The sequence below is a fragment of the Zootoca vivipara genome, chromosome 6 (assembly GCF_965207765.1).
Source record: "Zootoca vivipara chromosome 6, rZooViv2.hap1.1, whole genome shotgun sequence".
Taxonomy (NCBI): Eukaryota; Metazoa; Chordata; class Lepidosauria; order Squamata; family Lacertidae; genus Zootoca; species Zootoca vivipara.
The window spans coordinates 70,279,719-70,292,926 of NC_142589.1; the positions used below are offsets into that span (position 1 = coordinate 70,279,719).

General features: G+C 45.3%; 1 long non-coding RNA gene across 1 annotated transcript; it reads right to left on the bottom strand.

Moving 5' to 3' along the window:
- Nucleotides 1–286: 286 nt before the first annotated feature.
- On the bottom strand, nt 287–12,680 carry LOC148685403 (uncharacterized). Its single transcript, XR_015950386.1, has 7 exons — nt 12,669–12,680; nt 11,787–11,813; nt 11,498–11,521; nt 6,233–6,250; nt 3,930–4,094; nt 2,209–2,259; nt 287–500 (listed from the first exon to the last, which is right to left on the bottom strand). It is a non-coding gene; the product is annotated as an uncharacterized LOC148685403 (long non-coding RNA).
- Nucleotides 12,681–13,208: the final 528 nt, after the last annotated feature.

A 13,208-nucleotide genomic window follows, 5' to 3' on the forward strand; every position in this document is an offset into this window, starting at 1 on the left:
ACCACGTGTTACAGACGTCTGCCTCCTTGTTATAAAATCAAAGCAAACATTTGGTCTTTAGAAATGCCAAACCCAGGACTGTAAGTGGATGATTTCCTGGTTATCATTGCTCAGTTGCCTCCAGGAGATTTGGTTCAAGAGATTTGGTTCTCCATCCCACCTTCCCTCCCCAGGCTCCATGTATCACAAATGACTAAAGTGGGAACATGAGCATTTCTGTTGCTGAGGACTTCTTTGGCCATATTCATACAGTTGTGCCAAATAAACAGACGCCACACATTGCAAATTGGATGCTTGCTATTTTTTATTGTTTTGAAGCTTTCCTCAACCCAGCAGATCAAGACAGAACAAAAACCATTCATTAGCAACTGATGATCACCATCACCACGGCAACTCTGGTTGTTTCATGCTGCTATTTGTTGTGTTTGATTAGCAGGGAGCAGGATAGCTGGTCCAGTGGCCAATTCTAGCTTTAGATTTCAGTGGGATTTAAGTGAGTGCTGAAAAGAAAGAAGAAGAAGCAAGCTGAGAGTTGTGCAAACAAATCTCTGTTCTCAGAGATCTGCACTTGTTGGTGGTTTGCTACTGGACCAAGTTCAAGTTGTTTCTATTAATGTATAAAACATTTAACAACTTGGGACTGGTTTACCTTTGAGATTGCCGTACTCCATATATTCCCATTCAGCCACTTTGATCTGTGGGACTAGCACTGTTTTGAGTGTCACATGATACCCATTTACTGTCCTCTTTTTAGTGTCTGCTACAAACATTTTTGTTTAGACAAGCCTACCCAGACACGTACAACATTGATGTATGTCTTAATTTCCTTTTAGTTTATAGCTGATTTTATTATTAATGTTTTAAATACTTGCTTTCTACTGCTTTTGCCAATAATTTTACTGTTTTTCTCTCTTTGTAAACTGCTTTGAGGTGTGTGTGTGTGTGTGTGTGTGTGTGTGTGTGTGTGTGTTTACACTCAAGCAGTGTATAAATTTCACAAAAAGTGGGCAAAGGGGTTCTCATTCATGGCTGATCTGGGATTGACAGCATGAATCATGTTTAGGAGCCATTTGCTAGAATACACACATCATCCTTCTGTCCATTTCCAGTTTTCAGGCTCTGAGCACTGTTGCTTATGTAACCCACATGCTAGAAGAAGGAATCAGCAGCCCTGGGAAACTCTGAGTGCTTTCAAAAGCACATAAAACCATAGGGGAGAAAGACCCTAAAGGGGAAATGGACCAATAACTCTGCTCATGTTCAGGGGGTACATGATGCAGAGTGACTGTTGTGGGCAAAACCCGGGGGGGGGGGAGAGGGGGCAAGGAACAGAGAATACAATGTAGTAATTCAAATCATGGAGAGGAGCATTTTAAGCAGCCTTTCAGGTTTGCCTCATCTACAAAAGAAGCCATTTCTGGTGATAAGAATAATTATTTTGCTGTTCCCATAGGAACCCCAACTCTGCTGCCATTCCCTCTCCCTCTCCCTCCCTCCCTCCCCCCTCTCCCCCCCCCAATGATAGAAGAAAGAAAGACACACAAAACACAAATATGTAGTACACACTGGCTCTATACTCGTTTAACAGTTATAGCTCCCAGTGTCTCACAAATAAATGCTCAAATCCTGGGAACTGTAGTTTAGTGCTAAGAATTCTGTAAGGGATCTCATCTGCCCCACAGATCTGCCACTCCTTTGATGCTCTAGGGAGAAAGCATTATATCTTAATGTCAACACGCATTGGGGGTTGGGGAAGGCAGAGCAAATGAATGAATGAAGTTTGTTAAAATACAATTAAAAAAGTAAAGGGACCCCTGACTTTTAGGTCCAGTCGTGGACGACTCTGGGGTTGTGGCGCTCATCTCACTTTACTGACCAAGGGAGCCGGCGTACAGCTTCCGGGTCATGTGGCCAGCATGACTAAGCCGCTTCTGGCGAACCAGAGCAGCGCACAGAAACGCTGTTTACCTTTCCACCTGAGCAGTACCTATTTATCAACTTGCACTGCGTGCTTTTGAACTGCTAGGTTGGCAGGAGCAGGGAACGAGCAACGGGAGCTCACCCGTCGCGGGGATTTGAACCGCTGATCTTCTGATCGGCAAGCCCTAGGCTACCTGCATCCCTAAAATACAATTAAGCTAGGTTTAACATTGAAGGCTACTGGACTTATTTTTATTTTAAGCAGATCATCTGTATTAGAGAACTTACGGATGGTGGGGTCCTTTCTGCTTATTCCTCGTACTCATTTACTGGTTCCACCTAAAGAGAGAACACAAGTTTTAGTACATCCTCATCCTTATCTCTGGTCAAGCAGACTTGAAAATTAATTTAAAAAATTAAGAGTTCATTGAGGAGCCTACTGGTCTCTAACATACAATTTCTCATTTCAAAATAATTAAAAAAGCAGCTAGTTGTCGCCAGCTAAACAATCCCCCCCCCGCTAGCTGCTCCATAGATGTTTCTATATAGGGCTGCCATACGTCCTCAACAACATTGGTGGGGGGTGGGGGAGCTCAACAACTTTGTCCAGATTTTCACTTTTAGGAATATGGCAACCCTATTATATATTTACTTCTCAGTAAATTTCACTAACTCCCATTCTCCTCTCCAAATGGAGATGTTAAAAGTGGTAGATGAAAACACATTCAAAACAAATACAATTCAGCCTAAACAGTGCTAAACCCATCTACAGTCATACCTCGGTTTAAGTATGCTTCGGTTTGAGTACTTTCAGTTTCAGTACTCTGCGGACCCATCTGGAACGGATTAATCCACTTTCCATTACTTTCAATGGGAAAGTTCGCTTCAGGTTAAATACGCTTCAGGTTAAGTATGGACTTCCAGAACCAATTACACTCATACTTCAGGTTAAGTACGCTTCAGGTTGAGTACTCCGCGGACCCGTCTGGAATGGATTAATCCACTTTCCATTACTTTCAATGGCAAAGTTCGCTTCAGGTTAAGTACACTTCAGGTTAAGCACAGACTTCCGGAACCAATTGTGTACTTAAACCGAGCTACCGCTGTACCAGTTTCAAGCACCTGCTGCTCCATTACCACTGCAAAAGAGTCAGTCATTTTTCCACAACTCCTTCCTGATGGCAGCCCCAGAGTCTGATTGTGGCATAGCTGCAAGTGTATGTTTGTTAAGATAAAAGAAATGCTTTTAACTTTATAGAGTGGGAGCACCACTTTCTGGCATGACCTCCCCCTAGATCAGAGGAGAACCTCAAGCCAGCAGTCAGGTGTCCGTGTGACTTTACAGAAGTTAGCCCTTATGAAATGTATAGTCAAAGCAGTGGCGTGACGTGGGTTGCCAGCTCCCGGGGCCAGGTGGACCTGGGGTGGGAGGGAAATGGATGGAGTGCACATGTGCATTCAACTGCCTAACAACATCCTAGTCACCCAAGAAATTGAAGCTGCAGAGATAAGAAAAGATTAGTCATTCCATTGCCTGGAGAGGTCACTTCCTGCTTTGCATGGAGAAGCTGTTTTCAACAGAGCCCAGCAATGGAAGTGCGCAGCTGTATTGAGGCAGCACTGGGTGGTGAAATTTTGCACCCTTAACAATTTTGCATCTGGGGTGACCGCCCCTGTGGCCCCCCATGCTACGCCACTGATTCAAAGCAGTCCTCTGCTTTCAGGGTTGTCTGGTCCAAGCCCCTTCTAAAGATAAAAAATCAATGAGATGTGCTTGCAGAATGGTGGCTGTGGTTTGAAGACACACATTACGTTTTGAATGCACACATTTCAATGCCCATTTTGTTATTTCTTTTGTTCTATTTGGTGGGACTGCATTTCCTCCCAGGCCAGCAGCATGTGAATGACATATGACTGCACCTGAGTAGCCAGAAGAGAGCCCCAAAAGCCAAGGATTGGAAGGAAAGGTAGGAAAGAACGATCCATAAAAATGTGCCCTCATTTCTCACCTCATTCTTCTTGCCTCTCCCTCTCCCTCTGCCTCCGCCTCTGCCTTTGCCGTGGCCGTGGTGATGGCCATGGTGATGGCCATGGTGATGGCCTTTGCCTCTGCCTCTGCCATGGCCTCTGCCGTGGCCATTCCAACTTTCAGGCAGAGATTCCTCATCTGCAGTCTAGGAAGCAAAGAACAATTACTATTAAGGAAGGAATGGGCAGCTGATTTGGTTCATCGTTCCTGGTTCATTGTTCCTGGATCACAGGTCTGTTCCCATCCTGTCTTGATGTTTCAAAGGAACATATTAGAAGTTTGCATTTAATTGTACACATTTTATATGAAGTTTAAAAACACCCTGCTTTCAACACATTCAGTGCATTCAATAACTGTCTGAGAGTAACAGTTGTTCAAAAGTGGAACAGACTCCCTCGGAAGGTGGTGGACTCTCCTCCAAGGGTATATAAGCAGAAGTTGGATGGCCACCTGTCTGATATGATCTAGTTGAGATTCCTGCACAGCAGGGGGTTGGACTAGATGACCCATGGGTTCCCTTCCAACTGGATGATTCTATGAGTCTATGATTCAACAGTAAGGTACATATTTTTGCATGCCTCTTTTATGTTATAGCCATAATTTTCTGCACACATTTTCAGCACTGGAACCGGTGGTGCTTCAGATGTTGTTAGACTTCAAATTCCCCTGCCAGAGTGGCAAATAGTCAGGGGTGGTGGGAGTTGTAGGAGTCCAACAACACTTGGAGCATTGTAGGTTCCCCATCCCTAGCCTCAGGGAATATTAAAATTTGAATTTCCACTGTTTTGGGGATCTTTGAATATAAAAGCAGCTGTGCCCAAACAAAAATGTCACATTAGCAACCTGATCCTCCCTTTGTCGATCAAGGCAAAGACTCTGAAAAGAGGACACTCTCCTCCCCAGTCAACCAAACCTCCAAACCCCAGCACCCCTCTACAACCTAACAAACCTCTCCCTGCCTCTCATAGTCCAATGGCCATGTTAGCATTTTATTCCCATTCCAGGTAGTTTCAAACAATTGGGTTATTTGGAACTGTCCAAGGTCCTGCTTTTGCCTACCTTCTGCTTTGACCTGACTTAGCTTGTCTTCCACAGATGCCACATGCTGCCATGGAGAACATCAGAACATCAAACTACAGTGGAACCACCCAATTCTCATTTCCTAGTGTTGCTGATGCCTAAGGATTTTGTAGGTTGGGTGGCATATATATAGAAACCCTTACATTCCCTAGAATGCTCCAGATCTCCATTGGAAGCTGTATTTAGACATTCCCACAATGCCCCAGAATAGTGGGCACTATGGGACCGAGTAAGAAAAATAAACAGCCCACAGATATGTACTGTCATTGAGTCAACCACATATTTGATATTTTGAAAGAGAAAATTGTTTCAGTTGACATAATGCACAATAGGGTTATTCAAGAGAAGACTATGATGAGAGGGATAACAGGAAGGACTGCTTAGATCTGCCGGCCCTTGTGGTAGTGACCTTAGCAGTCACTAGGGGTGCTACACTTGAGGAGGAAGATTGGGTTGTTCCTGTGCGGGTATCTGTCATTTGCCAATGTGATGCATTACAACATACTCACAAGATCTCTTTTTACCAGCGAAAGGGGGTTCTGAGGGATGAAACATAAAACAATCCTGCTTTTCCATCTACAATCTTGCAGACAGGGAAGACTCCCTTGGCAGATGTTCTGTGTCACTGGGCATGAAAATCCCATCCTTGAGGTCGGAAGGCCTTTGTTATGTCAAATCCTGCATGCTGGACATTGTGGGGAATTAAAATGGTGGCTTGCAGATCCAGACATCAAGGCAGTGCCGGTGTGCAGTGACACAGCCTGAAAGCAGGGCTGGCTCCCACAGGATGGTGCTGTACTCATGCCTGTGGATTGCCTCCTTTGGAATCATAGAGCGGAAATTAGATCCTTTACTCCACCAATTATAGGATAAATTGTATAATACTACATTGAGCCAATATGCACTTTGGACTAATGGTCCTCTTTCCCCATTGCTCAGCTGTGTTCAGGCTTACACTCCTTTTTCAGGATGCCATGCAGATTGGCACATATCCACCCTGGGTTCTTTTGTGTCTTACTAACAGAACAGTGTGACTTTACTCTTTCATTATACGGCTGGATGTTCTTCCTCCTCCTTACATCTGTTGGCTTTAAAAAAAAATCCATGGAGGTAGAATTCAAGGGAACCACTGCCAGTTATTTTTGTTTTTACACCATTGCAGTCCATTCATGACACAGACGGAGAAAGCTCACAGATACTTACCCCTGGATTGTCCCCGTTCTGAAAGAAAAAAATGGCAAACAATGTATATAGTGCTTAATGCAGTTATATGACAGAGGAAGGTGATGATGAAAATGACAAGAGGAAAAGGGGGTGCTGGCCTCTACCCCCCAGGACCTTGCAAATCATAGGTCTACAGCTGGTGGCCACCAGGCCCGGCTCTAGGCGTAGTCCCGGTGGCGCGGGGTGCCAGGGCTCCGGGCTGGCAGGGGGGCGCTGCGTGGCAAAGCCATGCGAAAGCCGTGCTGTGCGCTGCGAGGGTGGGGGCGCCAGAGCGATCTCCGCGCCTCAGCGCCAGGGCACCCGACCTGCTTGAGACGGCCCTGGTGGCAGTGACAAAGGGGCAGAAGCAGGGCCGGTCTAAGACGTTTTGGTAGCTGGGCAAACTGCAAAATTCTCCCCTCCCCTCCAGGGAAGGAGGGATAAGTGAAGATCCACATTGGGAGCAAGGGGAGGAATAAAATAAACTACACCCGACAACTGAAGTGGGAATCTGAGGCCATTGCGGGGGTGGGGCTCTCAGTGTCACCAGCAGGCAATGCATTCCTTGGATGCCGGACCTTCTGCCCCTGTGGATCCTGCTGCCCAAGGCTGTCACCTCACCTTGCCTAGTGGTTGGGCTGGCCCTTGGCAGAAACATATATCAATCTCAATGGATCGCCACAGTTGATCACTGTTATTGGGTCTCTGTGGAAACTCACCTGAGACAAGGATTGCTGTAGGGAGCTCTTAATAACCCAGGGCAGTTTCACACCCTAGCACATGACTTCCCCCAAAGAATCCTGGGAACTGAAGTTTCCTCTCATAGAAATACCATTCCAAGCATTGTTAACATACTACAGTTCCTGGGATTCATTGGCAGGGAGTCTTTAAGCATATATCGAATGTGCTTCTAAGGAATGGTGTGGATCTGCCTGTAGCCTGCCAACCTCTGCCAGCAGAGTACAGGAGATGGAGGAGAGAGGAGAGTGAGGTGGTGACGACAGGCCTGGAAAAGTTACGCAGCCCAAACCTGCACAACCATTGAAGGGACAAGGAGAACCTTCAGGGGGAGGGAGTAAACAAGAGAAACAGGGCCCCCTGTGATGGGTTGGGCCCCTGATTTCAGCGGGGGTCAGGGATCTACCAGGTATAGTAAGGGTCATTCTGGGGTTGTGATTTTTCCTTCAAAGGGAGTGGTACATGGAAAAACAAATATCATCATTATCCTTATTATTACCATTATCATTATTATTACCATTATCAATACTACTTTCCATACAATGAAGTAACAAAAGCGTTCTTCTGCAGATTAAGGGTTTCTCATTGTTCATATATGGCATGACAGAGAAAGACAACAGGTAAATAAATACCTCCGGCTCATTTAAAACAGGTTCAACACTTTCAGGCTGAGATTCCTCATCTCCAGTCTAGGAAGAGAAGAACAATTACTATTAAGGAAGGAATGGGCAGCTGATTTGGTCCATCGTTCCTGGTCCATCGTTCACAGATCTGTTCCCATCCTATGTTTCAAAGGAACGTATTAGAAGTCTGCATTTAATTGTACAGTACACATTTTATATGAAGTTTCTTAAGAACGTAAAAACACCCTGCTTTCAACACATTCAGTGCATTCAATAACTTTCTGAGAGTAAGAGCTGTTTGACAGTGACTCCCTCGGAAGGTGGTGGACTCTCCTCCAAGGGTATATAAGCAGAGGTTGGATGGCCATCTGTCCAGTATGATGTAGATTAGATTTCTGCACAGCAGGAGGTTGGACTAGATGACCCCTGGGTTCCCTTCCAACTGGATGATTCTATGAGTCTATGATTCAACAGTAAGGTACATATTTTTGCATGCCTCTTTTATGTTATAGCAATAATTTTCTGCACACATTTTCAGCACTGGAACCGGTGGTGCTTCAGACGTTGTTGGACTTCAAATTCCCTCAGCCCCCACCAGAGTGGCAAATAGTTAGGGGTGGTGGGAGTTGTAGGAGTCCAACAACACTTGGAGCATTGTAGGTTCTCCATCCCTAGCCTAGGGGAATACAGTGGTACCTCGGTTTATGAACACAATTGGTTCCGGAAGTCTGTTCATAAACTGAAGCATTCATAAACTGAAGCAAACTTTCCCATTGAAAGTAATGGAAAGTGAATTAATCCGTTCCAGATGGGTCCGCGGCGTTCGTAAACCGAAAATTTGTAAACCGAGGTGTTCATAAACCGAGGTTCCACTGTATTAAAATTCGAATTTCCACTGTTTTGGGGATCTTTGAATATGAAAGCAGCTGTGCCCAAACAAAAATGTCACACTAGCAAACTGATCCTCCCTTTGTCGATCAAGGGAAAGACTCTGAAAAGAGGACACTCTCCTCCCCAGTCAACCAAACCTCCAAACCCCAGCACCCCTCCACAACCTAACAAACCTCTCCCTGCCTCTCATGGTCCAATGGCCATTTTAGCATTTTATTCCCATTCCAGGTAGTGTCAACCAATTGGGTTATTTGGAACTGTCCAAGGTCCTGCTTTTGCCTACCTTCTGCTTTGACCTGACTTAGCTTGTCTTCCACAGATGCCACATGCTGCCCTGGAGAACATCAAGCTACAGTGGAACCACCCAATTCTCATTTCCTAGTGATGCTGATGCCTAAGGATTTTCTAGGTTGGGTGGCATATATATAGAAACCTTTATGTTCCCTAGAATGCTCCAGATCTCCATTGGAAGCTGTCTTTAGACATTCCCACAATGCCCCAGAATAGTGGGCACTATGGGACAGAGTAAGAAAAATAAACAGCACACAGATATGTACTGTCATTGAGTGTCATTCTCGGTAGTGGCACCCACCCTGTGGAATGCCCTCCCACCAGAGGTCAAAGAGAATAACAATTACCAGACCTTTAGAAGGCATCTTAAGGGAGCCCTGTTTAGGGAAGCTTTTAATGTTTGATGGATTTCTGTATTTTAATGTTTTGTTGGAAGCCGCCCAGAGTGGCTGGGGGAACCCGGCCAGATGGGCAGGGTATAAATAAATTATTATTATTATTATTATTATTATTATTATTATTATTATTATTTGACATTTTGAAAGAGAAAATTGTTTCAGTTCACATAATGCACAATGGGGTTATTCAAGAGAAGACTATGATGAGAGGGATAACAGGAAGGACTGCTTAGATCTGCCGGCCCTTGTGGTAGTGACCTTAGCAGTCACTAGGGGTGCTACACTTGAGGAGGAAGATTGGGCTGTTCCTGTGCGGGTATCTGTCATTTGCCAATGTGATGCATTACAACATACTCACAAGATCTCTTTTTACCAGCGAAAGGGGGTTCTGAGGGATGAAACATAAAACAATCCTGCTTTTCCATCTACAATCTTGCAGACAGGGAAGACTCTCTTGGCAGATGTTCTGGGTCACTGGGCATGAAAATCCCATCCTTGAGGTCGGAAGGCCTTTGTTATGTCAAATCCTGCATGCTGGACATTGTGGGGAATTAAAATGGTGGCTTGCAGATCCAGACATCAAGGCAGTGCCGGTGTGCAGTGACACAGCCTGAAAGCAGGGCTGGCTCCCACAGGATGGTGCTGTACTCATGCCTGTGGATTGCCTCTTTTGGAATCATAGAGTGGAAATTAGATCCTTTACCCCACCAATTATAGGATAAATTGTATAGTACTACATTGAGCCAATATGCACTTTGGACTAGTGGTCCTCTTTCCCCATTGCTCAGCTGTGTTCAGGCTTACACTCCTTTTTCAGGATGCCATGCAGATTGGCACATATCCACCCTGGGTTCTTTTGTGTCTTACTAACAGAACAGTGTGAATTTACTCTTTCATTATACGGCTGGATGTTCTTCCTCCTCCTTACATCTGTTGGATTTAAAAAAAATCCATGGAGGTAGAATTCAAGGGAACCACTGCCAGTTATTTTTGTTTTTACACCATTGCAGTCCATTCATGATACAGACGGAGAAAGCTCACAGATACCTACCCCTGGATTGTCCCCGTTCTGAAAGAAAAAAATGGCAAACAATGTATATAGTGCTTAATGCAGTTATATGACAGAGGAAGGTGATGATGAAAATGACAAGAGGAAAAGGGGGTGCTGGCCTCTGCCCCCCTGGACCTTGCAAATCACAGGTCTACAGCTGGTGGCAGTGACAAGGGGGCAGAAGCAGGGCCGGTCTAAGACGTTTTGGTATCTGGGCAAACTGCAAAATTCTCCCCTCCCACCAGGGAAGGAGAGGTAAGTGAAGATCCACATTGGGAGCAAGGGGAGGAATAAAATAAACTACACCCGACAACTGAAGTGGGAATCTGAGGCCATTGCGGGGGTGGGGCTCTCAGTGTCACCAGCAGACACTGCACTGCATGGACAGGCGGAGTCCCCCAAACCCCTAGGCAACCCGCTAAGCGGAATAAAGACGCATAACAATGTGCTATGGGATTCAAATTGGCCACAATTTTATTAAGATTCTGATGTAGGGAGACCTTGGCTCAGGCATTGGGCGTTATCCTTCCCAGTCCCCAGCCAGGGTTATGGGAGGCGTCGGGGTTATCCACATGTATGGGGGTTGGAGCTGGCTCTGGAGAACATATGTTCAAGCAGAGAGAGACCGCCCCCTGTTTGCCGCCGCTGGAAGGGGGAAGTGATGACGCCTATTGGCATGGTCAAGGCTTCCCCCCAAACTCCGCTCTTGTTGCCGCAAAGGGGGTGAGGTCTCCGCCTCACGCCCCTCCCTCTAGGAATATCACCAAAGAATTCCTCCCAAGGCCTGACACCACCAACGTTGTGACATATTGCTACGGGAAAGGCGAAACCTGCTAATGCAGGGAAATTCCTTTCCGACCCTTCAACAGCGGCCTTGATGTAGCAGCGCTAGTGAACCTGTAGAGAAAAGGTTAACCTGCAAAAGAACATGAATGAAGGGTGTGGAGGGTGGGAGAAGCTCTGGAACCAACTGGTGCTTGGAGGTAAGATTCAAATTCTCCTGTGTGAGCCGGACAGTCCCTCCCCTTACCTGGCCATCCCCTGGCAACACCTCCCCAGGCAAGATTGGACGCTGGGCTTGGGTAGGCGGAGACCCCTGGCATCCTACCTGGGAAGGCGATGCCAGCCCCGAACTACCAGGGAGTCGCCTCTGGGATCAGGGGACTGCGCACGTCCACACAAAAGTTGCCCCCCATTGATGTGTGGAGCGGTCATTCCTTGGATGCCAGACATTCTGCCCTCCTTACATGTCACAGAGAATGCACATACTTACATCCACATAGTAATCCAAAGGCTCCTGGAAGAGAAAAATGCCAGCAATCTTGAGAGTCATTTATTTTTTTCTGCAGTATTATTATTATTATTATTATTATTATTATTATTATTATGGCATAATGTACAATAGGGTTATGTAAGAGAAGGACTGCTAAGATCTGCCAGTCCTTGTCATAGTGACTATAGTAGTCATTAGATGGGCTGCACTTGAGGAGGGGGAGGGGGCTGTTCCAGTAGTGGGGTGTGTGTGTGTGAATTGCCAATATTATGCATTACAATATACTCACAAGTTCTCTTTTTCCCAGCACATGTTTCTGAGGAATGAAAAATAAAACAAGGGTGACTCAATCCTCCTTTCCCATCTACAACCTTGGGTACACGAAAGATTCTCCTGGCGGATGCCCTCTAGGAAAGCAGCAGAGTCCTGCCCATAGCTGCAGTTATCGTAAGAGTTTTAGGCAGGCATTGGAGTTTCCCCATGATGCCTTGCAGTGACACTCCATCATTTGGGGAAATCGAAGTGGTGGCTTGCAGATCTAGACACCAAGGCAGTGCCAGTGTGCACTGACAAAACCTCAGATCAGGGCTGGCTCCCCTTTGAGTTTTCCCATCTTTTTGAATTTTAAGCCTGAAGGCAGTGATTCTGTTTTGTTTTTTCTTCTTAAAATTAGTTCTCTGGGAGTCACTTTTAGAGATAAAATAGAGTACTTTTTTTAAAAAAATGTAAATAATAAACTGGGCAAAGGTAGGGCCCAATTATTCTGTGTCGGGCCTGGTAGGTAGGTTTATCCTTTGTTTTCCCACATAGCAATGAATGGCAGCTTTTCAACCCATGTGGGAAAGATTAGGAGGAATGGGAAACACTTGACCCTCCAGATTATGTTGGACTACAACTCCCATCAGCCTACACTGTTATCCATGTTGGCTGGGGTTGATGCATGATGCAGTTCAACAAGATTTGAAGGGCTTTTATCTCACTAAGAAAACACTGTGAATTCACTCTTTCACTATACATAGATCTCCCTCCTCCTTAATCTTGGTGATTTTAAAAAACAAATCCACATAAGCACAATTAAAAGAAAGTGAAGTAACGAAAGCATTCTTCTACAAATTAAGGGCTTGGCGAAGTCCATATTTGACAGGCACAGAGAAGGACCATGGCTACTTACATTCGCCTTACTTTTGCCTTTCTGAAAGAGAAAATTGCCATCAGTCTGCATAGTGCACAACAGAGTTATATAAAAGAAGCTGATGAGAGAGTCAAAGTGATTAGATTGTTGGACTAGGACCTGGGAGACCATCGTTCAAGTCCTCATTCTGTCATGAAACTCATTGGGTGACCTTGGGCCAGTCCCTGCCTCTCCACCTAACTTTATTCATTGAGTTGTTGTGGAGATAAAATGAGGAGGGGAGAACTATGCACACCAACTTGAGCTCCTTGGAGAAAAAAAGAGAATATAAATGCGATAAACAAACAAGGATGAATATATCTCAGGCTGCAGTAGCAGAGAGAGCAGAAGAGAGACAGGACCACTCCATCACTGCAGCTGGGAGGCCACCTCTGATTATGTCTCTCCTTGACCTTTTTCATGATATGATACAATAATTCTTATTGTCATTGTCCAACACAGAACAATGAAATTGAGAATCTACATCAAACTTACAACAACCCTCAGCCTACTATCCAAAAAATGCTTTTCGACGCTCTA